This window comes from Podarcis bocagei, assembly GCF_964188305.1.
Source record: "Podarcis bocagei genome assembly, chromosome: 9".
NCBI classification, from domain to species: Eukaryota; Metazoa; Chordata; class Lepidosauria; order Squamata; family Lacertidae; genus Podarcis; species Podarcis bocagei.
Genome location: NC_138134.1, coordinates 28307561 through 28331367, shown reverse-complemented (window position 1 = coordinate 28331367; position 23807 = coordinate 28307561). Strand labels below are relative to the sequence as shown.

Below are 23807 nucleotides of genomic sequence, written 5' to 3'. Positions count from 1 at the left end.
GCTCCCTCATGCTTCAGGGAGACTACGACTTTCCATTCTGCATGCCTTGTGGATTTATCCAATTTGAGATTTGTTCAGGGTGTTTTTAAAAAAACAAACCAAAATGGATAGGTTCCTTTTTTATTATTGGAAAAAGAAAACCTTGAAGAATGGCTCTAATTGTTACAAGGGCCAGCAAATCAAGCACTGTGCAGAGTCCCTTCACCTATAAAATGAGTTTTCCTTGAGGTGGATGCATAGGAGAAGGCTATACATCTAACTAAAATGGGATAAGTGATCCTAAGTCTTCTGCAGCAGGAGCCTTAGACAGGTTATACACATCTGGGGAAAGGTATAAACACACTCAAAGGGTGCAGCGCAAGAGAAGTTCTCTGTGAGTTTTGACTAATATGGCTGTGGCTTTCAAAAGCTGGCCATAATAGATTTCTGATGCCACCTTTCCCAAGCCTAGTTCCCACCAAATATTCATGGATTATAACTCCCATCAGCTGTAGTCAGCATGGCCATTGGTCATGGATGAGGGAATTTATTGCCCAACAACACCTGGAGGGCAGCAGGTTGGAGAAAGCTGCATTAAGCTCTCATTGTCTAATACAGTGTTTCCCAACCTTTTTTGGGCAAAGGCACACTTGTTTCATGAAAAAAATCTCGAGGCAAGCCACGCCCCCTCCAGCCAGCCGATTGGCTGGCCAGGAGGCGTGGCCGGATGGGATTCCCCTGCTCTCGCGGGGGCTGAGATGGGATTCCCCGCTCACGTGGGGGCGGATGGGATTCCCCGCTCACGTGGGGAAGGGCGTGATGCCCGCAACCCCACCTCCTGGGGCAGGCCCAGTAGCGAGCGGATGCGCAGGCCAAGTAGCGAGCGGCGATGGGATGTGGGAGCTCGCTCGCTCGCCGGCCCGCGTGTGCTCGCCGCCGCCGCCCCGCCTCTCACCGCCCGACTCGCCCGCCTCCACGGAACACAAGGCAAAGTTCCACGGCACACTACTGTGCCGCGGAACACCGGTTGGGAAACACTGGTCTAATATACACTTGTTTCAAACCCTAAATCCACAAACCCCAAATATATATAACATAATGCTATTGAGACAGGTGCAGCCAGTTGCAGGACATGGTTTCCTGTTGAAATTGCATTCAGTGAAACTGAACTGAATGAATTGTGAGCTGAAAGGCCTCTTCACCAGGGAAATGCCGATTTAAATGCCTGACTTGAGAAAATTGCTCACAAAAGGGGGGTAGGGAGAGAAAGAGTGAGAGTTCATTTTGCAACACATGAAATAGGCCTGCATAATGCAATGCTAGTGGGCTACTTGCAGACTCCATCCTATTTGTCACTCCTGCAGGAGTTAAAACACTCCCTGTTTGTGTCCCACCGCTGCCTCTGTAGAAATACCGTATTTTTTGCTCTATAAGACTCACTTTTTCCCTCCTAAAAAGTAAGGGGAAATGTGTGTGCGTCTTATGGAGCAAATGCAGGCTGTGCAGCTATCCCAGAAGCCAGAACAGCAAGAGGGATTGCTGCTTTCACTGCGCAGCGATCCCTCTTGCTGTTCTGGCTTCTGAGATTCAGAATTTTTTTTTCTTGTTCTCCTCCTCCAAAAACTAGGTGCGTCTTGTGGTCTGGTGCGTCTTATAGAGCGAAAAATATGGTACCTTCTGATCTGCATTATGCATACTCTCCACTGCTTCTCCCTGCATTCGGAAGATCTGTCAACCTGTTTTCCAGCCTGTTGCAACAATCCAGCTATGCCAAACAACCTGCTTGCTATCAAGTTCCTCTCAAAATCAATTCATACATTACATTTTAAAGTGTGCACTTAAACATCCTTTAGTTTTCATTTTGTTTTTAAAAAGAATGGCATTGGATTTCACTTAATGCTGTCGCAGTAAATAACTACTTCCTTGATCTGATTAATAGCCTTCTATCCTACTGTGTTTGAATTGGTGGGGTCAGTGCTCCCCCCCCAAAATAATATATTTAGGGGTACTTTCATTTTGACTGAAGAAAATCACCATTTTATATAGTTCAAATCAGGAAAAATAAACACAGTAAATGGACAATTGTACAAAGATCCACAAAATGTTCAGGGATATGCATACCCCTGTGTACCCCCAGAAAAAAAGCACTAGGTGGGGCTATCCTTTTTGGTTGCAATGTGAATTTTATTATTTATGCGTGCTGACTTGGGTCGCTTGCAGGTGCATGCATCACATGTAGTTCAGCCCCACACAAGTGATTGTATTTTTCTCTCCCTTTTGCCATTTCCCCTATAGAATTACCAAGAAGCATGCTTTCTATCTCAATATCTAACAAAGAGCAGCACCATATTTAGGGTGGTGCAGGCAGTTCATCCGCACAGGGTGCTGAGCTGAGGGGGGGGGGCACAAATAATAAAAAATAATAAAGGAATTATTGTGAAAATAAGAAATATTGAAGGGGAGGCCACCAAATTTTCTGCTTGCTCAGGGCGCTATATTACCAAAGTCCATCCCTGCAAAGAGAGTCCCTTTCCCTAACCTCGGGGTGACATTAGGGCCTCCCTTCACCTGAATAGTTATGACATGCCTTTTCAAAGCCTACATCTCCTTGCCAAACCAAACAGGAAAGTAGTTTCTGAAATACTGATCACAAAGAGTTCAGAAAAAAGGAGTCACATGCCAGAAAGAAAGCAAACATTCTGGGCACAACCTAATGTTTGTAAATGCTGTTTCTAAAGAGAAAGAATGGATGTTTGTTGATGCTCATTAGCTCAGTGTTTCCCAACCACTGTTCCGCGGCACACTAGTGTGCCGCGAGATGTTGCCTGGTGTGCCGCGAGATGTTGCCTGGAGGGAGGCGGGCGAGTCGGGCGGCGAGAGGCGTGGCGGCGGCGGCGAGGAGAGGCCGCCCAGCGCGGGGCTCTCGCCGTCTGCCTGCCTGGCTGCCTGCGAGCTCGGCGGGCAGCGCCTCCGTCCGCAGCGCCCGCCTCGCGGCTCTCATTCCCTGCCCCTGCCAAAGCTCACCCAGCCAAGCCGCGCTCTCCTTCCTGCCTCGCTTTGCTGCCTCCTCCCCCCCCCACCCCCAAAGCTTGGAGGTTCCCCGGCAAGGGGGAGGGAAAAAAATTGAAACTTACACTTTCGTGCGTCCCTCCCGGCGTGACGCTGCGTGCTGACGTCACGGGGCTGTAATGGTGGTGTGCCTCGAGATTTTTTTCATCAAACAAGTGTGCCTTTGCCCAAAAAAGGTTGGGAAACACTGCATTAGCTCTCAAAAGGTTCCCTTTTTCAAAAGCTCAGTTAATGGTATTTGAGCACAGTAATCTCTTGGGCTGTATCAGAACTGCTATATTCAATGCTATATCCTCCTAAGTCTGCACAAACCAAGGGGATACAAGTGGTTCCCTTTCCTGTCTTACCCTCATAGCAACTCTGTGAGGTAGGTTAGGCTGAGAGTAACTCTGACCCACCTGGTTACCCAATGAAAGCTTCATGGCTGTGTGGTCATTTCATACTTGGTCTCCCTTGTCCTACTGTGGCAACTACATCACACTGACAATTAATACTACAGTGGTACCTCAGGTTAAGAACTTAATTCATTCTGGAGGTCTGTTCTTAACCTGAAACTGTTCTTAACCTGAGGTACCACTTTAGCTAATGGGGTTCTCCTGCTGCCGCCGCGTGAATTTCTGTTCTCATCCTGAAGCAAAGTTCTTAACCCGAGGTACTATTTCTGGGTTAGTGGAGTCTGTAACCTGAAGCATCTGTAACCTGAAGCGTCTGTAATAATAGACTGTACAATAGATACTCAACAGAAGCACTGTTAAGACATACATGAATATAAATAAGGATGACAGCTTACTATCTCTTCCTGATTTAAAGGTGCCCTCATCGATTTTGTAAGCATCTGATTGTACGATGACTTTAATCACTGAAGAGGGTTTTGAGTACAGGTTTCTCTTCTTCATTGGCAATCACTCGTAGACGAGTAAGACTGTCTTCCATGGTCTTAACAGTGAGTCTGTAAGTGACTGTGGAGGCCAATTCTGGATCCACACATCCTTCCACAGTGGGGACATAGGTTTCCGGGCAGGAGTTGATCACAACAAGGGTTTGCCAAGTGTGCCTTCCTTTTAGCTTGTTTCTCCCTTTTGTCCTGAGTTCGAGTGCATTCAAAGCCCATGACACTCTACTTGTGCACAATCAACTTGTATATGTGCGGCACTAGAAAATAATTTAATAATTTGATTCATACCAGGAAATGAAGGGAGAGAGCTAAAGACCCTCCTCAGAGCCTGGCAAGGACTTCAGTGAGGGCAGATAAGAGACTGGAGGCACAGCGGGGCTTTGTTTAGGCTGCTCAGCCTCCCCACCTAACAGCTACTGTGCTTAGTAGCGTAGCAGAAGCAGCTGCTTTTCTACATGTCCTCCAGCTCGCCCCATTGCTTCAATTCCAATTGTGGATATTCTTTGTACGGTAATTTTGATCTGGGTTGGAGAGGGAGTGGCAGTGAGGGCATTTAAAGGTTGTTTTTAGAGGGTGCTCCTCACTTACGCGATTTTCATTTATGCATGCAGGGCACTGGAACATAGCCCGGTAAGTGGGGTGTCACCTGTATGTTTCAGAAAAGGGTTATCCTATTGGCTCTGGCAATTGAGGGGATGAAGACCCAGCCTCATGGCATTCCATGAACTGGATGGATAGGAGTTTGCATACCCTTAATGGAGTTACACACCTAATCAGATTTACTTCTGAGTAGAGATGCATAGGATTGTATTCTTAATGAACTAACTGCACCAGCTGTTCATCATTTGTCACTTCCTTTTTCTACTATGTTAAACACTCGTGATTTGGATAGGCGCACATTTTAAGAAGGTCATAGACTGGTTATTTAGAGGGCACCCTAATAGGAGGCAAGAGATGCCTATAGGAGGTATATGTATTTCCTCTCTCCATCTCAATGCTGGCTCTCTTCTCCATAATTGCCCCATTTGCCAGAATGGCAGCTTGACATATAATACTAGAAGTACAAGAAATAAGAAGCATAAACAGGATGTTTAGCGACTCAACAGGCTTTTACAGCTTCAGGCTCTGATGATGTCACAACACCCTGACACTGTTGTTGAACTCTTCTTTACTCACATTTGATCAGCTACATGCAGGGGCAGACTTTGGTAAGATGGCACGGTGAGTGAGGACAAAATTGGGTGCCTCCGCCTTAAATATTTATTTTTTCCACAATAATTCATGTTGGTACAGTTGCTTTTTATGGATCTTCTCAGCAGATAGCTGTAAAAATCTTCTTCTTCTTCTTCTTCTATTATTATTATTATTATTATTATTATTATTATTATTATTATTATTATTATTATTATTATGTGCCCCCTCGGCTCAGTGCCCTGTGTGGTGGAGCTGCCCAGGCAGCCCTAAATCTGGGACTGCTACATGGATTGCCAGTTTGTTGGAGTCTAGCAGGTTTGCCTTCTAATCCTTCCCAGGGTTAGGCAAAGTAAAGCACTACTGACTTCTGTGTGCTGGGGCCGCTCCAGCATAGGCTTGCACACATTCCAGTTCTCAGCCCTTCCTTCGAATTCAGTTGTGCAAAACCTGGGCAAAGCCCTTTCTGCTGGAGAGCTGCAGCAAAACAGGTGCAAGCACAGTCATCATAGCTGATTGTTTATATGCTTTTTCCTACAAGAGAATGTGCAGATGTAGCACATGCAAGGCAAGCCAAAGTGGTGCTCTCCATATATTCTGGACTACAAATCCTATCAGCCCTAGCAAACATAGTCAGTGGTCAGGATGATGGAAATTGTAGTCCAAAAGATAGGGTTGCCATATTTCAAAAAGTAAAAAACCAGGACACCCCGAAAGAGCTGTGGAGCTTTTTTAAGGAAAACCCCTAAGTTGCTGAGATTTTTTTTTTTTTTTTACAAAATCGCCAAATAAACATGATTTTTCGATTGACTTGCCTAAGATCCAGGACAAAGCGCTGCCTTTTGGAAATTCCCCCCAGATGTCAATTGTGCCTTTGAAATTCCAGTAATGTCCGGGGAAATCCAGATGTATGGCAGCCCTACAAAAGATCTATATGGCACTGCATTGGCTACCCAGCATACACGCCACACATTTAAAGTTATTGACGTCCGGGAGGGGTGGGGGAATAATCCTGGGAATTGTAGTTTTTTTTAAAAAAGGGAAATGTAACTCTATGAAGGGTAAAGCACAGTTCCCATGATGCTTTTTTGGGGGGAGGGGGAAATTATGTGCTTTTAACGTATGATGAATACACAGTTTCAATGGCTGCAATCCTGAGTACATTTTCTAGGGAGTAAGAACCACTAAAACAGCAAGTCATACTTCTGAGTAAACATAGACAGGGTTGCCCTGCATGACATGTAAAATCAGCAGATATATTGCATGATCAACAAAATGATCAGGTGGTTTGCTTTACTCTTGAATAAATAAAAGCAGTTTCAGTCATATATGCCCAAGATTGACCTGTCTGGCTTGAAATGTATGAGCCACTTTCCCAGAGGGCTCTTAAGGTGGCATACAAAAAAACCCAATGCAAATACAATAAAAATTCCACAAGCTGAAAACAGGCAAACATTAAACAGTGCGTAAAACAATTCAAAGCCACAGAGCAAATTAGCAAAATCAACAAGACAAGCCATCTTCCTTCCTTGCATTTTCAAGTTGTACCAGCTTCTGTTCTGTTCTGATTAGGTAGATTTGGGATCACTTCTATGGCAGGCAAAAATTACTGGTTATCAAAGATCAGGGAAAATACAGGAAATAAAATGAGGCACTTTGCAAAGATGGTTCTCCTGTTTTCTCTTCATCAAGCTCTGCTCTGTCCATTTGGCTCAGTCCCCCCTCATAACTTAATAACTTGCTAAAGAAACATGTGCAAGGAGTGTTTACAGGTCGTTCCCCTTGCCCCACATTTGATGCCAAGAGCATGTGCTATATTTAATGGACCAATCTGTAAGGGAGGAATGCAATCCTGAGAACACTTAAATTGGCAAAGCCCCATCCAAACGTCCTTGCTAAAGGATAGCGGATGGGGACAACAGCAGTGAAAGAACACTTGTTTGGCAGACAAGTTGTCTCAATACTACAGAGCAGGAGGATTAAGCTGTGTCCTTCCTGCATCTCTCTGAAGAAGAGATGGAGCCATGTGCCAGTTCTAGCTCTTGCTTACTGAGGCTTACTAAATGAACAGGTGTGATGTTAGTCCTAAGTTTCTGGAGTAATACTTATCCTGCAGTCCAGGTGACTTGGGCAACCAGAAGTTGCAAGATGAAGAAGAGTTTGGATTTGATATCCCACTTTATCACTACCCTAAGGAGTCTCAAGGCAGCTAACAATCTCCTTTCCCTTCCTCCCCCCCAACAAACACTCTGTGAGGTGAGTGGGGCTGAGAGACTTCAGAGAAATGTGACTAGCCCAAGGTCACCCAGCAGCTGCATGTGGAGGAGCGGAGACGTGAAACCGGTTCCCCAGATTACGAGACTACCGCTCTTAACCACTACACCACACTGGCTCTCTAGCAACTCACCTATGCGATAACCCCCAGTACAGTGGTACCTCAGTTTAAGAACAGTCCTGTTTAAGAACGATTCGGTTTACGAACTTCACAAAACCGGAAATAGTGTCCCAGATTGAGAACTTTACCTCGGTCTAAGAACGGAATCCGAACGGTGGAAGGGCACCGGTGGTGGGAAGCCTCATTAGGGAAAGCGTGCCTCAATTTAAGAATGGTTTTGGTTTAAGAATCATAGAATCATAGAATCATAGAGTTGGAAGAGACCACAAGGGCCATCGAGTCCAACCCCCTGCCAAGCAGGAAACAATGGACTTCTGGAATGGATTCAGTTCGTAAACCGAGGTAAAGGTAAAGGTAAAGGTAAAGGTACCCCTGACCATTAGGTCCAGTAGTGGACAACTCTGGGGTTGCAGAACTCATCTCGCTTTTACTGGCTGAGGGAGCCTGCGTTTGTCCAGACAGCTTCCGGATCATGTGGCCAGCATGACTAAGCTGCTTCTGGCGAATCAGAGCAGCACACGGAAACGCTGTTTACCTTCCCACCGGAGTGGTACCTATTTATCTACTTGCACTTTGATGTGCTTTCGAACTGCTAGGTGGGCAGGAGCTGGGACCGAGCAACGGGAGCTCACCCCGTTGTGGGATTTGAACTGTCGACCTTCTGATCAGCAAGCCCAAGCTCAGTGGTTTAGACCACCGCACCACCCAAGGTACCACTGTATATATATTTAAAAATACCATGGGTATACAGGGTGTAAGGGAAGAGGTAGTGCCTCTGGTGGGGGACTTGTTGTGCTCCTTCTGGGGTAGCTTGTCCACCTTTGGTCCCCACCCTGCACTCAGCTTTTACCTGTGGCTCCTAGAAGATGTCGGTATGTGACAGAGGCCACACCCCAGGAAACAGCTTCAACGGGCCAACTAAACCAGGTGAGATAGCTGATGGGTCTCAAACCCTCAGTGAGTTAGAGACTTCCCTTGCATGTGAAGACAGGCTCCGGCGGATTGAGTGGATGAGACCAATAGTGCAGTGTTTCCCAACCTTTTTTGGGCAAAGGCACACTTGTTTGATGAAAAAAATCTCGAGGCACACCACCATTACAGCCCCGTGACGTCAGCGTGCAGCGTCACGCCGGGAGGGACGCACGAAAGTGTAAGTTTCAATTTTTTCCCCTCCCCCTTGCCGGGGAACCTCCAAGCTTTGGGGGTGGGGGGGTGGAGGAGGCAGCAAAGCGAGGCAGGAAGGAGAGTGCGGCTTGGCTGGGTGAGCTTTGGCAGGGGCAGGGAATGAGAGCCGCGAGGCGGGCGCTGCGGACGGAGGCGCTGCCCGCCGAGCTCGCAGGCAGCCAGGCAGGCAGACGGCGAGAGCCCCGCGCTGGGTGGCCTCTCCTCGCCGCCGCCGCCGCCCCGCCTCTCGCCGCCCGACTCGCCCGCCTCCCTCCAGGCAACATCTCGCGGCACACTAGTGTGCCACGGAACAGTGGTTGGGAAACACTGCAATAGTGGATCCAATGGTCAAGAAAACAGTTTCTGCATGTGCTGTAGAGGGGGCAGATGGGGCACTTCAACCTGGGAAGGTAGTCCATCTAGGAGAAGGAAAACTCTGATCCTACACCTCTGCTACCTTGTGGGAGAAGAAAAGACTAAGCAGTAAACCATATACAAATCTGGAGTCCCTGAGATGGTTGGATGGTGCCTTGTACGCCTCTTTCCAGCAATCCCTGCTCCTAAGCTGGTGCCTAATGTATTGCTCTGTTGTCCTTTGAAACCATATCAATGTGGTCAAGAGGGGGCCTTGTCATCTGGGCAGCTTAGGACCGCCAGGCTAATGCAGCAGTTTGATTTTACCCGCAGAGATGCACTCCATTGTCTCTCGAGACAGATGGATGCCAACAACATAGAGCGGGCAATAGGCCTTTTTTTTTTTTTAAATCAAGCAAAGATATACCACTCACTGTTTACTTTGAAAGGAGAGGACCATGAGAGCCTGTGCTAGGCAGCTTAGAACTTCATTCTCTTTTAGCTAATGCTGACAATGAAAGTGGAATGTGTTCTGGTGCTTTGATTGTGGCTGGTGATATCGTGAGTAATGCTGCAGCTGTATAGCTAAAAGAAGGTAGATCAAATAAACTGAATGAACTGGCTTAGTATCACCTGAGGGCTCTTATTGTATTGCATAACAATCCCACAACCTTGCCATGCTCTCACCAGGTTTCCTTGGGAATTTAAGAATTGGAATAGAATCTTACAGCTTTCTCAGCAATCACAGGTGTGAACAAATGGAATTCTTTCAAGTGTGCTTGGTTTGGAGAAGTACGAGGCAGAGCTGTCCTTTCTCCGTTGATATTTTATTTGTGTTTGGAGCAGAATAGGAAAATTCATAGTTGTTGTTTTTTTACATGAAGTGGAATTTAAAATAGCTATTTTGCAGATGATTTGTTATTATTGCACACCACCCCAGTCTCTGAGCAGTGCATGATTCCAGGGGCTCTTGGTCATTCACACAGTTCATGTTTCCAAAGTTCATGTTTCCTGAATGGGGAAACTGTGCCCCTGAAGGACCAGGAGCGCAGCCTGGGAGTCATTTTGAACTCACAGCTGTCCATGGAGTCACAGGTTAATTCTGTGTCTGTCTACCAGCTCCATCTGGTACGCAGGCTGAGACCCTACCTGCCCGTGCACTGTGTTGCCAGAGTGGTACATGTGCTGGTTCTCTCCCACTTGGACTACTGCAATGCGCTCTACATGGGGCTTCCTTTCAAGGTGATCCAGAAACTACAACTAATCCAGAATGTAGCAGCTAGACTGGTGACTGGGAGCAGTCACTGAGACCATATAACACTGGTCCTGGAAGACCTCCATTGGCTCCCAGTACATTTCTGAGCACAATTCAAAGTGTTGGTGCTAACCTTTAAAGCCCTAAAAAGCCTCATATTTTCTTTTTGTATGTGTTGTATTAAAATGAAATAAAAACTATTATAAAAAAAGGAAAGGGGGAAAAAGCCCTAAACAGCCCGGGCCCTGTATACCTAAAGGACCACCTTCCCATCATTCAGCCCGGACACTGAGATCCAGCACCAAGGGCCTTCTGGTGGTCCCCACACTGTGAGAAGTAAAGCTACAGGGAACCAGGCAGAGGTCTTCTCGGTAGTGGCACCCACCCTGTGGAACGCCCTCCCATCAGATGTCAAGGAGATGAGTAATTATATATATTTTAGGAGACATCTGATAGTAGCCTAGTATAAGCTTTTTAAGGTGTAATGTTTTGCAGTGTTTTTATATATGCTGGAAGCCACCCAGAGTGGCTGGAAACCCAGTCTGATGAGTGGATTACAAATAATACATTATTATTATTATTATTATTATTATTATTATTATTATTATTATTATCATCATCATCATTACTACTACTACTAAACGAGGCACAGTGAAGGCTGTGGTGTCTTTATAATATATGGTTTATATATATAAACCACCTGAGCCTACGATGGAGGGGCTCACAGCATCAACACCCCGAAAGGGTCTTGCTTCTCCCATAGCCACAGACTTGGATTCGAACAGAAATCAAACACTGCTCTCTCTATCCCCAGTTTGCCGCTTTGCTTCTAGCTCACATCACAGCAAAACTCTCCTTCTAACTACTCACGAGTTGAGGGACGGAGGCCTACCCATTTGCCACATCACACAGATTCACTTCCTTTGTTCCCGTTAATGGCTTATTGCCCAGGCTATCACCTCAACTGAAAGGTAGCCTGGCTTATATTTTAACACTTGCTGTATCCAGGGGTTAGAAGGTTCTTGGTATACAGCCTACTCCCCACCCACCCACCAAAACTAATAACATTATTTGTCCGTGGGCTCAAAATGATGTTGCAGGTGTATTGGACTCCATAGCAACTTCCAAATTAAAGAGTCAAATTGATATCCTTTTACTCACAAATTTCCAATTGATTTTTCTTTGGAGGAATTGGCAGCTCACGATTGCCGGACTCAGAGCTTCGTGCAATGAAGGAAGCGCCTCGATTCCCAAGTGCCTCCGTCTCCAACCCCGCTCACACTCGGCACTCTTTTTGGAGTTTACCGGGGAGCGGGAGAGTCATTCCAGACACCCACAGGAACACCAGGTCCTCAGAACGCTTGATCTGAGGGTTTTTCAGGGTACCGCAGCGCTCTAGCGGTTCTCCCCTGCCTTCAAAGCACTGGCGCCCTTTCCGCGAAAGAGCTCCTGTCCGCCATAACGGGTGACTCAACTGGAATTATTTATATTTTCAGGTGTTCAGACACTTCTAAATTACATTCCCTTTTTGTGGGCACAATGAAAGCGGATCCTATGAGACATTATGGTGGCAAAGAGACTTCTGCTTCAAGACTGGAAGGAGAAGCACTCAACCTTCATTACTCAGTGGTTTGAAGATCTCTCTGCCTTTTCTATGTTTGAATTTTTATCAAATGATCATCAGTCTTGTTTGGATATTCATTTGGACATATAAATATAAATATACACATATATAAATAAATATGTTTAAGTTAGGATTGGGGGGATTTTTTAATTGTTTATATGAATTATTATGTTACATGATCCTGCACATGCGCGCACACACGGGACCCTCCAGAAAAAAGTATTTCACAAAACGTATCCTCCCTCAGCCAGTACTCCAGCCCTCCTTTGACACACCTAGCCCTAATACCTCCTTGATGTACCTACTGATACATGGATGCTTGTTTCCTAGGCAGAGCGCAAGCATCAGCATAGCAGTGCTAAAAGCTTTCACTGCTTGGGGACTGTGGACAAGGTCAGGGCTAAACTATTTGAAAGATTTCTCTTGTTCCGTCACATTTCCTGGGATGAGACACCAAAACCTGAACTTAGCAACTCTTGATGGCTCAGCAGCCGGTAGGCATTTGGTTGGGAAGAGAGTATGAGAATCTTACAGTGCTTTGTGTAATACATGTTTATAAAATATTCAAGTTGAGCACAGAGGAGAAGACCCTTAGGCAAACAGTGTGTTTCTCCTTTAAAGAAACATTTGTTTCGCAGAGTTGCATTTTGCCAGCTGGCTGCCAACCCCACCCCTTAGGATCCTTCTCCTCCACTGACTACTGTACATTCCAATTCTCAGGCACTTTCCCTGAGGCATTACCCAGATTGAATGTGCTAGATAGCTAGTAACCAACAGTCATTGAAAAGCATTAAGCAAACGAACTCGTACAAAATTTTTCAGACAAGGCCATTCTGCACAACGACGAGACAATTCAAGTATTGTTTGGAAACCTACGTGAACATTGCTTGAACTTTGTTTACAGCAATGCCTCAATCGGTGAAGCAACTTTCGCGTTGAACTTCAACTAGAGGCTCATCAACAACACATTTTAAATATGTGAGTAACACATGGATGGATAACATGGGAGTCAATAAAAACTTCCCATGCTAGAGAAAGGCCTCAATTGTGTAGTCACGAGTGAAGGATCAGGCTTGCACACTCGCAACCCTAGGGCTTTGGTAGCATTTACTTTCAGTTTCACTGGGTCTCAGTTTCCCGTGGTTCAGTTAACAAGCAAGCTATATAAGCCGGTGGTCACTGCTGTGAAACTGAGAACGGGGTGGGGAAATGAGTCACCGGCTGACCTCTGTACTGGGCAGCCCACTAAAGGAGCCTGCTGCCTTGCAGCAAGAAAGCCAGTGGGTAACCAACCACCTGCAGTCAGGGATAAGGGACACCTTTTATGAGGTCACATTGAAAGATGAAACAATGCACAAACAGAAACCCAGCCAGCCTTTGAAATTTGCACTTCTCTGAATTTTGCAAAATTTGGGGATAGTGCACAACATCATAGGAAGGCTGTTGTTCAGCCAAATAATATGGGTAAAAATGCACATGCTAGAGGAAATGTATATAAATACTGAGGCCTGGTGAATGTACACAATGGCTGGTTGTTATGCACATTGACCATTCAACTTACATTCCCCTTAACATTCCCCTATAACAGCCTCATCACACAATGCTCACATTTATCCTTATTCAAGAACCCCGTGCCTCAGGTTCCCATTTCCAAAACTGGTATGTCACTGTGCATATTAGGGTAGATGCATGCCTTGCTATGTTTCTATAAAGCACCTGTGGCATGAGTTTACATGGAAGAGATCTGTTTATAAAAACAGTGGCATTTCATTTGTTTAGCTTATGTTTCATTTTAAAACTGATAAGATAATAGTGGGAGCAAATGGAATGAAATGGTGTCCGCAGGCGTTTTTGTTGTTTGTCTAGCCTCTGTTTACAACGGAACATTTTTCCATTTCCTACGTACGTCAGCTCAAGTTACACAGCAAAACTGCAATCTGAGAAGCAGTCGGAGTTCTAAACCTTTAATAAAAACCTTGTGCATGCATTAATGTCGATGGGAGCTTGAGCCCCAAACACCTGGAGGGCACCAGGTTGGCAAAAGCTGCATTAATTAGAAGCAGGGCTATCACAGGTGGCATCTAGCCTTAGCCTCCCTTGACGTCAGTTCAATGTTTCACTGAATATTCACAATCAGCAAGGCTGCTCTGAACTTTGGATGACCCAGCAATAATTTATTTATTTTTAATGAGATTTTCTGTTTAAAACATTAACTTTTTTATTATACAATTTGTGGTGCAATCTTTTGTTGTTGTCGTTGTCCCAGACCAATTGAGGTTACTTCGGATTTCGCTTTTCTAGTATAGCAACTCATGGCATGCCTTCCTAAGTGAAAATAAATGCACACCAATAACTAAGACAATTCCATGTTCCAAAAAACAACAACCAGTGCCTCATTTCTAAAAGGATACCTACCAAGGTCCAGGATTAAACAATATCCCGTGACAAGAAAGCCTTAAATCAGTACTTATGCCTATGCCTATTACCACTTCTATTTGTTAATTTAAATGCAGGATCTAACTCTGGATACAGTGGTACCTTGGGTTACTTAATTCGTTCCAGAGGTCCGTTCTCAACCTGAAACTGTTCTTAACCTGAAGCACCACTTTAGCTAATGGGGCCTCCCGCTGCCGCCGCGCCGCCAGAGCACAATTTCTGTTCTCATCCTGAAGCAAAGTTCTTAATCTGAGGTAATATTTCTGGGTTAGCGGAGCCTGTAACCTGAAGCGTATGTAACCTGAAGCGTATGTAACCCGAGGTACCACTGAATTAGGCAATATTGCATACTCCCCCCCCAAAGTATATTAGGAGAAATTCACAATAAGATGATACTTTATTTATGAGAACTAGTTTTTAAAAATTCACAAACAGATGTGGAAGTGTGGGGAAACAAATTTAAGGCTGGAAAATGAGAAACAGAAACTGACCTATTTGCCCATCCCTACTGTGGAGTCTCTGAATACTGTGAATGCACTCACCTCATGGGATTATAGGAACACTGGAAGATGTATTCTACTGAATTAGATCATTCATCTCTCTAGCTCAGCATTGCCTGCACTGACAGGAAGTTCTCCAGGGTTCAGAAAGGGGGCATTCCCAGTCCTATCTAGAGATGCCTGGGATTGGAACCTGGGACCTTCTGCATAAAAAGAAAACATATTCTCTACCACTAAGCTTCAGCACTTCTTTTGACCTGAGCTCTCCCAGCTAGCCTGTCTCTAAGTGCGACTCATCCCTCAGTGCAGAGTCCAGAGCCAGTCAGCTTCTGCTGCTGGCCAAGAGACCAGCTGGCTGGCATTCTTTATCTCGCAAACCTACTACAGAGGAAAGAAAACCACACACAAACCTGGAAATTGGTTGCAGGGCTTTCTGCTGAGACTCTAGTTTTGTTCCCAACATGCATTTCCTTAGCCATTGGCTCCTCTTAGTTCCTGTCCCCAATCCAAGACACTGAAGGTGTTGTTTTTTTTAACAGGGTTATATGGATGCTTCATGAAGATGGTGACACTGGTCATCACTTAGCAATGATTACTCGGCCTGCCTGGGGACTTCCACTGTAGGTAACATTTCTGCTTGTTCTTGGTCCTTCCCCTCTTATTCCCCTCACATACCATTGTCTGTTTTCAGTGGACATTCTTTCTAGTGGTACAGATCTGCCTTAAGCAACAAGGTGATGAAAAAAGAAACAAAGTTTGTGTTTAAACACTGGCAAGTGCCTCTCCTGCCTGAAGGAAGATGTATGGAGAGCTAACCAGATGACCATGGGAAGTCCAACAGCAGGCAAACATGTTTTGTGTTTTGCCTGGCTAAAGAAGAACCCCAGAATCCAGTGACATCAAAACGTGTTTAAAAAGCAGGGGGAAATGGGGAAAAGTCCCACAGGTTCAGAGAAATGTCTTCTCTCCGCACACACGCTGCGATTTTGGGAGGATTTTGTTTTATCTGCATCCAGAGAGTGAAGAAATTATTTCTTCGGCAAAGCACTAACTTAAATCTATATCTTCATTAAAACATATGTATTTAATTAAGCATTTCTTTTTAAAGAAATAAATATATACATATTTAAGGCATACTTTATGGGGAGTGAGCCCCACGGAATGTTTGCTGGGTACAATTGTGTACTAAATGTTACATAGAAACTGAAATCCCAGGCATAAATATCACTGCGGTCAATGGGATTTGCTTACCAGTATAAGTGTTTAGGATTAGAGTGTTTGTGGTTTCTTTGATGTTCAATATTTCTCCAGGAATGAATTTGCAGAATATATTTCTTAAGAAATAAGCTACTTTGTATGGCAGTGGAAGAGGATCCCCTTGCCCATTCTTTATCTGGAGCATGGGGGAGTGCTGAAGTAAAACAGCAAGTGGAACCCAGGAGGCAGGAACGAAATAAATAAATAAATAACTGCTGATCTCTAGAGAAAGCATCCATAAGAGCTCCTCTCTTCCAAAAAGGCACATGCTTCCCTCCCTATGCAGTGAAATGGAGCGAGAGATTACTTTATCCTCATTCATTTCCATTCAGGGAGGGTAGTAAAGGTAAAGGGACCCCTGACCATTAGGTCCAGTCGTGGCTGACTCTGGGGTTGTGGCACTCATCTCACTTTATTGGCTGAGGGAGCCAGCGTACAGTTTCCGGGTCATGTGGCATGACCCAGCATGTTCCAGCATGACTAAGCCGCTTCTGGCGAACCATAGCAGTGCATGGAAACACCATTTACCTTCCCACTGGAGCGGTACCTATTTATCTACTTGCACTTTGCCGTGCTTTCGAACTGCTAGGTTGGCAGGAGCTGGGGCCGAGCAACGGGAGCTCACCCCATTGCGGGGATTCAAACCGCCGACCTTCTGATCAGCAAGTCCTAGGCCCACAGCGTCACCCGCATCCCTTCAGGGTGGGTAGCACCCCATATATCCTGCCTGCCATCTCCTATGTGTGATAATGAGGAGAGGAAGGAAGAGGCAGAGAGATGGGGTTAGCTCAGTAGGGGCCCCTCTGGAAACTCTTTTTCTTGCACATTCCTGATTATTTGTGCAAATGATGCTTTCAGGGTAGTCACATATGATCCTGCTTTCAGTAATTGTTTATGCCTGCAAAGTTCTGAGGCAGTTCCAATCAGTGCATATCCTGTAACTTCCTGCTTAAATCCCATTAACTTTTTATACCCCACGTTGAAGGATACACCTTCAATGACACACCTGAATGGAGGGGCCCAGTCTATGCAATGCTGCAAACTCCACCCACTTTTACCTCTGGCTTTGCTCACTGACGGGAATGCACTCTACAGGTGAAAGGCATCTTTTTCCTTCACATGTTCAATTGCTCCACACTGAGCTCTACAAATTCTACTGGTACAGCGGCCTTGTAGGAGGATGCTACTCTGGTGTTGCAGGTGAATGCTCTGCCACAAATATTTAAGTTCAAACAACCAGTTCCTTAGTAACTTCTTAAGTATCCTCAATTCAACCACGTGTTTCTAGTAAGTTTTTTTTTATAGAGAAGCTCAAAACAAAATGCAGTATATTTTTGAAAGGAATGTGGGGAAAGTTTTTCAAATAAGCCACAGGAAATATTTCACAAGGACACTGAAAATGGCCTTGAGTTTAAAAGGAACCGCAACAAAAAATCCCAAGCACGATGGTTTCACAAATGCTTCAAGTTTGCTTTTAAGAACAAGACACAAAGCAGACCTTCAGAATTAGCCCTCCTTGCTTTAATGAAGCACAACGGCTCAGAAGTGGACAGGACTTCTGCAACTCTTCCTTTCTCTTTTTGTTCCTTGAATTCCTTTCTCCTTAACCTGCCTCCCAGAACTGTATGCGCACACAGATCTATTTTTGAATCCTCAGACATGCATCAGCATTCCATGCTTGTTACACAGGGGGTTACTGTAAGGGTTACTGAACTCGGCAAGAGCATCTGCTAAACTGACTTGAGCATTTCCATGTTGTCAATTTCCTCCCACAACGCTACAGTAAACAAAACAGCTTTTGAGCACGCACTGCATGAGTCCTGGTGACATGTAGCATGGGACAAGTTATAAACTCTCCAGTTCACTGTGGAAATAATCCATTTGTCACTGTGCCTCTTTGGCTAGTCAATTTCACACAATGTTCATTATCATAGGACTGAGAAAGCAAGAATGTGGGGGTTTTTTTAGGGCTGTATGTCCAACAGAGCAACATTCATTTATTGTTGTGGACCCTCTCTAGCCAGGACCTGGCCTGAAACAAGATCCCAGTGCCCTCCAGATATTTTGGGCTAAAGATTGCCTTACCAGAAGTTTTTGCAAGGTGGTACCGTAGGTACAAGAGCTATCACTTCAGCACTTTGGGAGGACACAGTTCCTGGGTGGGTGACAATGCTTTGTGTGAGTGTGAGCAGTTATGGCAGTGGCCTGTACTAGGTGGTGCTATATGCCTGCGCGGTGTAGAGATAACAGTTCCCTGATCTCCACTGCCACCTCACATCACCCTTGGGTAAGAGTGTTGGGATCCTCCTTCCCGGTGCAGCAGTACACACCAGGGGAAGCTGGTTGCCTTCCAGAGAACTGCCATAGGATAGCTCAGTTGGTAGGGCATGAACCTCTTAATTTCAAGACCCATATTGAGCAAAAGATTCCTGCATTGCAGGGGGTTGGACTTGATGGCCCTTGTGGTCTTTCCCAACTCTATATTTCTATGATTCTGTGATTCTATGATTCTGTGCCACATGAGCTGCTGGCTTACTATTCCAAGTGCCTGAAGCACTGGGCTTTGGCAACTGGTGTCTGCATTGTTGAGGTTAATAGCTTCTATGCACGCTGGAGCCCTGCTATCTCTCAGTTAAGTACTGCCTGAAATGAAGGCACTGCGTGTCCTGAAAAAAGCTCAGAATGTACTAATGAAAACAGGACCCTTCTTCCTACAGGTATACTCAGGTATGTCTCCTTCTCCAGTCTGGCTCTTTGCAAAAAAAGCAAGATACAATTGCAAGCATAGTATGAATTCTGCAAATAGTCCAACAGAAAGTTACTTTCCCCGGTGTGCTCAAGAGCAATAGTGGACCTTGGAGTCTCAAATTCAAATGGGTGCCCTGTGCAACCCCAAAATTCGGCACTGTCTGCCTCTTGCTTTCCATTCTACATCATAGTTGAGGCGCCCCTGCAGCACTCTCAAGGCTCTATACCTGAACCGGTCATGCTCCCCTAAATCCACCTCTGCCAGGAGACAGGAGTTTCCCAGAGCAATGCAGACTTACTCGATCCGTGCAATTTTCCTAAGGGTGCTCAGAAGGAATGTGCCATTTATAGTCTTTAATTAGTCTTTCCAATCCCCGAGCTAATGATGATTATCAGTAGTCATAAATTCCTGGCTGTCCTTTCTATTATGAAAATAATATATGGAATTTAAAGAACTTTTTGTAGCCATGCAGCTTGCATTTTTGCCTATTGTATAATGCTTTGTTGACACAGAACAGGTTAAGAAAAACACTTGCCCTGTTCGAGCCGGTGTACTGCAGCCATGGGTGGGGAACCTCAGGTCTGGGGGACAATTGTGACCTTCTTGACCTCTCCATCTGTCCCTTGGGGCTCTCCCTAGGCCACGCTCCTCATGGGAACTACTTTGTGGGGGTTTTTTTAGGGCTGCCTGGTGCTTGTCTAGATGAAGGATGGAGTGGGGGGAGTGAGTGTGTGTGTGTGTGTGTGTGTGTGTGTGTGTGTGTGTGCAGAGGGTGTGTACCTGCTGTACAAAGGTAAACATTACATTCCTTGCTCTGCTCACTTTTCCCTCGGGCCCTGATCACCACTGAATGTGGCCCCCAAAAGTTTGCCCAGAAGGGGATGAAAAAGCTTCCCCATCCTTGCTTTAGAAGTTAAGAGATCCAGAGCCAGATTTCCCTAGTTCAATGTCACCTCAGCCATTAACAACAAACTGGGTGGCATTGAGCAAGTCATCCTTTCTAAGCCTTGTCTCTTTCACTGCCATGTGGAGGAAAAGACAGCTCTATCCCCCCTCAGCCCATTTTTTTCCTACCTGGGAGATTATTGAGATGTGTGAGTACTTTGTGTGCTCAGAAAGCAGTATACTGCATAACTAAGTAGATGGGACAGATCCATAATCAGGATCTATTGCATCTTTTTTATTTTCCTTTTAAGGTTAAAACTTAGAAAAGGGAAGCAGATTTGGGCCACGATGCTGGCAGAGATGTCAACCTCCCATGTCACTAATTCTACTTCAGAAATTTAGGTTTCCACTGCTGAAGCAAGTTAAAAATCCCTGTCACCAAAATTAGCCCACTAGAGGGCTCACTTTGGCCCACTTCACCACCACCAGAGGTGGCAGGGCAGGCAGGGCACCAGTGGGAATGCCATCTTGGGGGCTTCCGGCACCTGAGGTGGAGGCCTTACACCACCTAATGGCTGGGTCGGTTCTGTTTATGACAAACTACTTCCTACAGCAACTTTTCTTTCTTTATACTGATGCTGAGTGCATTCATATACATTCAGAAGCATTTAAAGCCATAGTTTCCTTTGAAAATCCTAGGAACTATATTTTGCACCTCCTTGAGGTACATTCCCTGCACCCTGAACAAACTATAGTTCCCACGATTCTTTGGGGCAAGTCATGTGCTTTAAATGTATGGTGGGCAGGCAGTTTGAGCATTATTGAATGGGTAGATGAAGAACAAAGTGCCCTGTTAGTAATGATTTAGAACCTGAACAAACTGGATACAAACTCTAAAGTTGTGGAACTCCATCCCCACAGAACTGTGTCTGGCAAAAGATGCACCTCTTGACACTTGAGATGTATATTTTTAGGACCCACCTTATTTTGGGGATTAAATTGTTTTTATATTGTGTGTTTAATTGTTGTAACCCACCCAGGGACCTTAGAGTGCTGGGTAGGTAAAATGATGATGATGCAAATCTTGGTATTTAACAACTTGACTTTAACTGACTTGTGTAAGTTGTGAGGCACTCTGTTAAAGCTGAGGGGAACTATCTTCTGTGGTGAATGGAAGGTCTCCCTGAGCAACACAGAAGCTGTGGTTGCCCTACTCTGACGTTTGTGGTGAATGACACAGGCTTTCTTTTGGTAACTGCTCATTTTCACTAGGATCATATGGGCCATCACTATTTTTTGTCAGCTGTCAACAAGAGAAAAACCCGTAACTTTGTGTATACCATGCACTTATTAATTAATGCTGGAAAATTCTGCCGATGAGCATCGTCAACTACTCTTGCCTACCTAGAGAGTCAAGCCCTCCACCTGTAACCTGGTGAGGGAGGTAGGCAAGCCAGGAGACTCTGTCAGGCCTGGAGGTCTGACAACCCTAAGCCAGAACCAATGTCAAACAGAGTCAACTCATTCTAGTTTTGTCCCTTTCCTCTCCCTTGCTGGGTTCTGCAGGGAATAAGGAAAGAAGTGAAAGTCAGTGCTGGTTGTTAGTAACAGGGCAGGTGGGTGGGGGCTGGCTGAAGCCAAACTGGGTGCCCCATTCACCCTAATGGTGGAACAACCTCTACTGGATGTGAGGGCCTTTTCTGTAACTTTCTGCTGGTGCTTGTCCCTCTCCTTAGCTTTTACTGTCCACAATTTAGTTAGCTTATAGTTTATTATTTATATTTACAGTCCATCCTTCACTAGATGGGTGGGCTTGTGGCCTTTCCATTATTTTTGGTATTTTAAGGTGACTCTACTTTAAATTTTCTGTGCCATTGCTTCTTAGTTTGTTGTTGTTGTTGATGATGTTGATGTTGTTGTTGTGTGTATTTGGCTTTTAAATTATTTTAGTTGTTTTATGGTTGGTTGTTTTAGTGTATTTTGAACGTTGTTAGCTACCCTGAGAACTACCTTGGCAAGTGGAAACTAAGGCAACGTATAAATAAATAAGGCTGTCCAGGGACGTGAAAGAATGGCAGTGGAATGCCACTCTAAAGCCAACTGTATGTGATCAGAAAACTTGCCAGTACTTATCACTTGCAACAGAAACTCAGCGAACAACAACATATTAGGAGCAGGTGCAAGGAGACCTGATAGGGATGCAAGTGGCCAGCCTAAACATGTGGTTAGAATCCTTAAATTCCAATAAACATCTGATTGGAGGAAACCAAACAGAAAGGTTTTGAGGAATTGTTCAGATAAACAACTGACAAGATAATAAACTGAGACATTTCTATGGTGGCAAGGCAAAAATATATTATTCTGGTGCGGGTGTCCGATTGTGCTTGGAGCAAATATAGATGTGAGACTGAAAGCTCTGTGCTCATTCCCCACAGGAAAGAAAATAGAGGTGGTAGTGTGCAGGTTATTTGGTGGGACACTATATAAACAATTAAATTTATTGGTTGTTCAGCTTTAAAAAATAAACAAGAATGCCACCTTCTTTTCAGGCTTCCACTATATACCCCACAAAGATGAGGGCCCCCAATATATTGGTTCAAGGTTAGGAACAAAGAGAGTTGCATTTGTCAGCTGTTCACCTATAGCCTTCAAGGTGGTGGATTCTTCCCAGAATTCCCTGTCTCCCTTGGAAGGTGGTGAACTCTTCTTCACTGCTGATTTTTACACAGAGGTTGGATGGCCATACGTCACAGAAGCTTTCCTTGCGTTTGCTTATTTTTCCTCAGTTCTCAATTAAGTGATTCTGCAGTTCTCTCCCTTCCCTGGAATCATGCGTCTCTTTTTCTTTCATTCATGTGTTTCTCAAGATATTCACTGTAATATTCTTTTCCAGACAAGTTACAAGTTACAAAATTTCAGTCTCTCTGGGTGAAAGAGTCTACTGGAGCGTGAGTGCTCACAACCCTTGTATTTCACCAACTGCCGTCTTGTGACCTTTCTGAAGCCAAGACTTTTTGCTGACTGAGGTGAGGAAGAAGATGGCCGACCCTCCCTATTCCTTGTACAGAAGCCAACTGGGCTGGCAGTTGAAACTTGCCCAACACGCAGCAGTGATAGTAAGAAAAAGGGGGAAATAGGCTCCACTGATCCTACCACCCTCCACTGGTATAGGTGCCAATATCATGTTGAATTTCTGACATATTAGGAAACCTTCTTATGCTAGAACTCCTAATCAAAAATTGGCAACTTGTTTAAACATTTAAAGAAGATTATAAAACGTTTATTGAATATGTGGGAAATAATTGCTCAGCTCAATACCTATGATATTCTACACAGCTGGGGCCTCAGGTCCCTGAAGGAACGCTTGCTCCTACATGAATCTGCCCATATACTATGGTCTCTGGTTGATGGTCTCCTCTGAGTGCTCTTTGTGTCAGAAGTGAGGCAACTGGCAACTGGGAGAGAGGATACTTTTGGTTTTTGCTCTTATCTCTGATACCCTTTCCCTAGGGAAGCTCACTTGTGCACACATCAATTTGATCTTTCTGGTACCTTTTTATTTTTTCCAACTTAGGCCTGTTTTTTTTGTCTGAACCTGTGCTCGGCTGAGCTGATAAAGCCCCACTTCCGGAATCGCCCTCCAACGTGATTAATGACCTGAGCCTTTGATGAGGCTCCAGGCACATTCCCATTCGGCAGAGAATCAAAACAGCACGCGGAAATGATGAGATTTATGGCTACATCGCTATGAGTTTTATTACTAAGCTACATAGACAGAAAATATATCATCCTCTCTCTGTGAGAGCAGAGAGCAACTGAAACAAACAAAGGGACAGGAAACCAGTAACGTCACATCCGTCTCCTGTCTTCCGTGAGACTTCCAACAGCACGGAATGTCTCTGGAATGTAAACAGAGTCTTGTGACTCTAAGCAGCTGCACAGTGGCAAACAGAAACTAACATTTTTAAGTTGCTTTCAACTTCTGTTGATGTTTTGACTGGTTTTAATTTGTAAGTTGCCCTCAAAGCTAATGTTGAAGGGCAGTATACACATT

At 44.9% G+C, this 23807-nt stretch overlaps 1 protein-coding gene and 1 long non-coding RNA gene across 5 annotated transcripts in view; one reads left to right on the top strand and one right to left on the bottom strand.

The window, feature by feature from the left end:
- HELT (helt bHLH transcription factor) overlaps positions 1 to 23807 on the top strand; it is a 132801-nt gene that overhangs the window by 56238 nt on the left and 52756 nt on the right. For 2 of the 4 annotated variants that reach the window (XM_081209102.1, XM_081209103.1), the window contains exon 1: positions 15279 to 15482. The gene's annotated coding sequence lies outside the window, so the exon portion shown is untranslated. Of the gene's footprint in view, positions 1 to 15278; positions 15487 to 23807 lie in introns of those variants that run through there. The other 2 variants (XM_081209104.1, XM_081209101.1) reach the window with 2 other exon arrangements.
- LOC308595212 overlaps positions 14127 to 23807 on the bottom strand; it is a 35743-nt gene continuing 26062 nt past the window's right edge. The window contains exon 3 of the long non-coding RNA XR_014011921.1: positions 14127 to 14251. This is a non-coding gene — a long non-coding RNA (uncharacterized lncRNA). The remainder of the gene's footprint in view (positions 14252 to 23807) is intronic.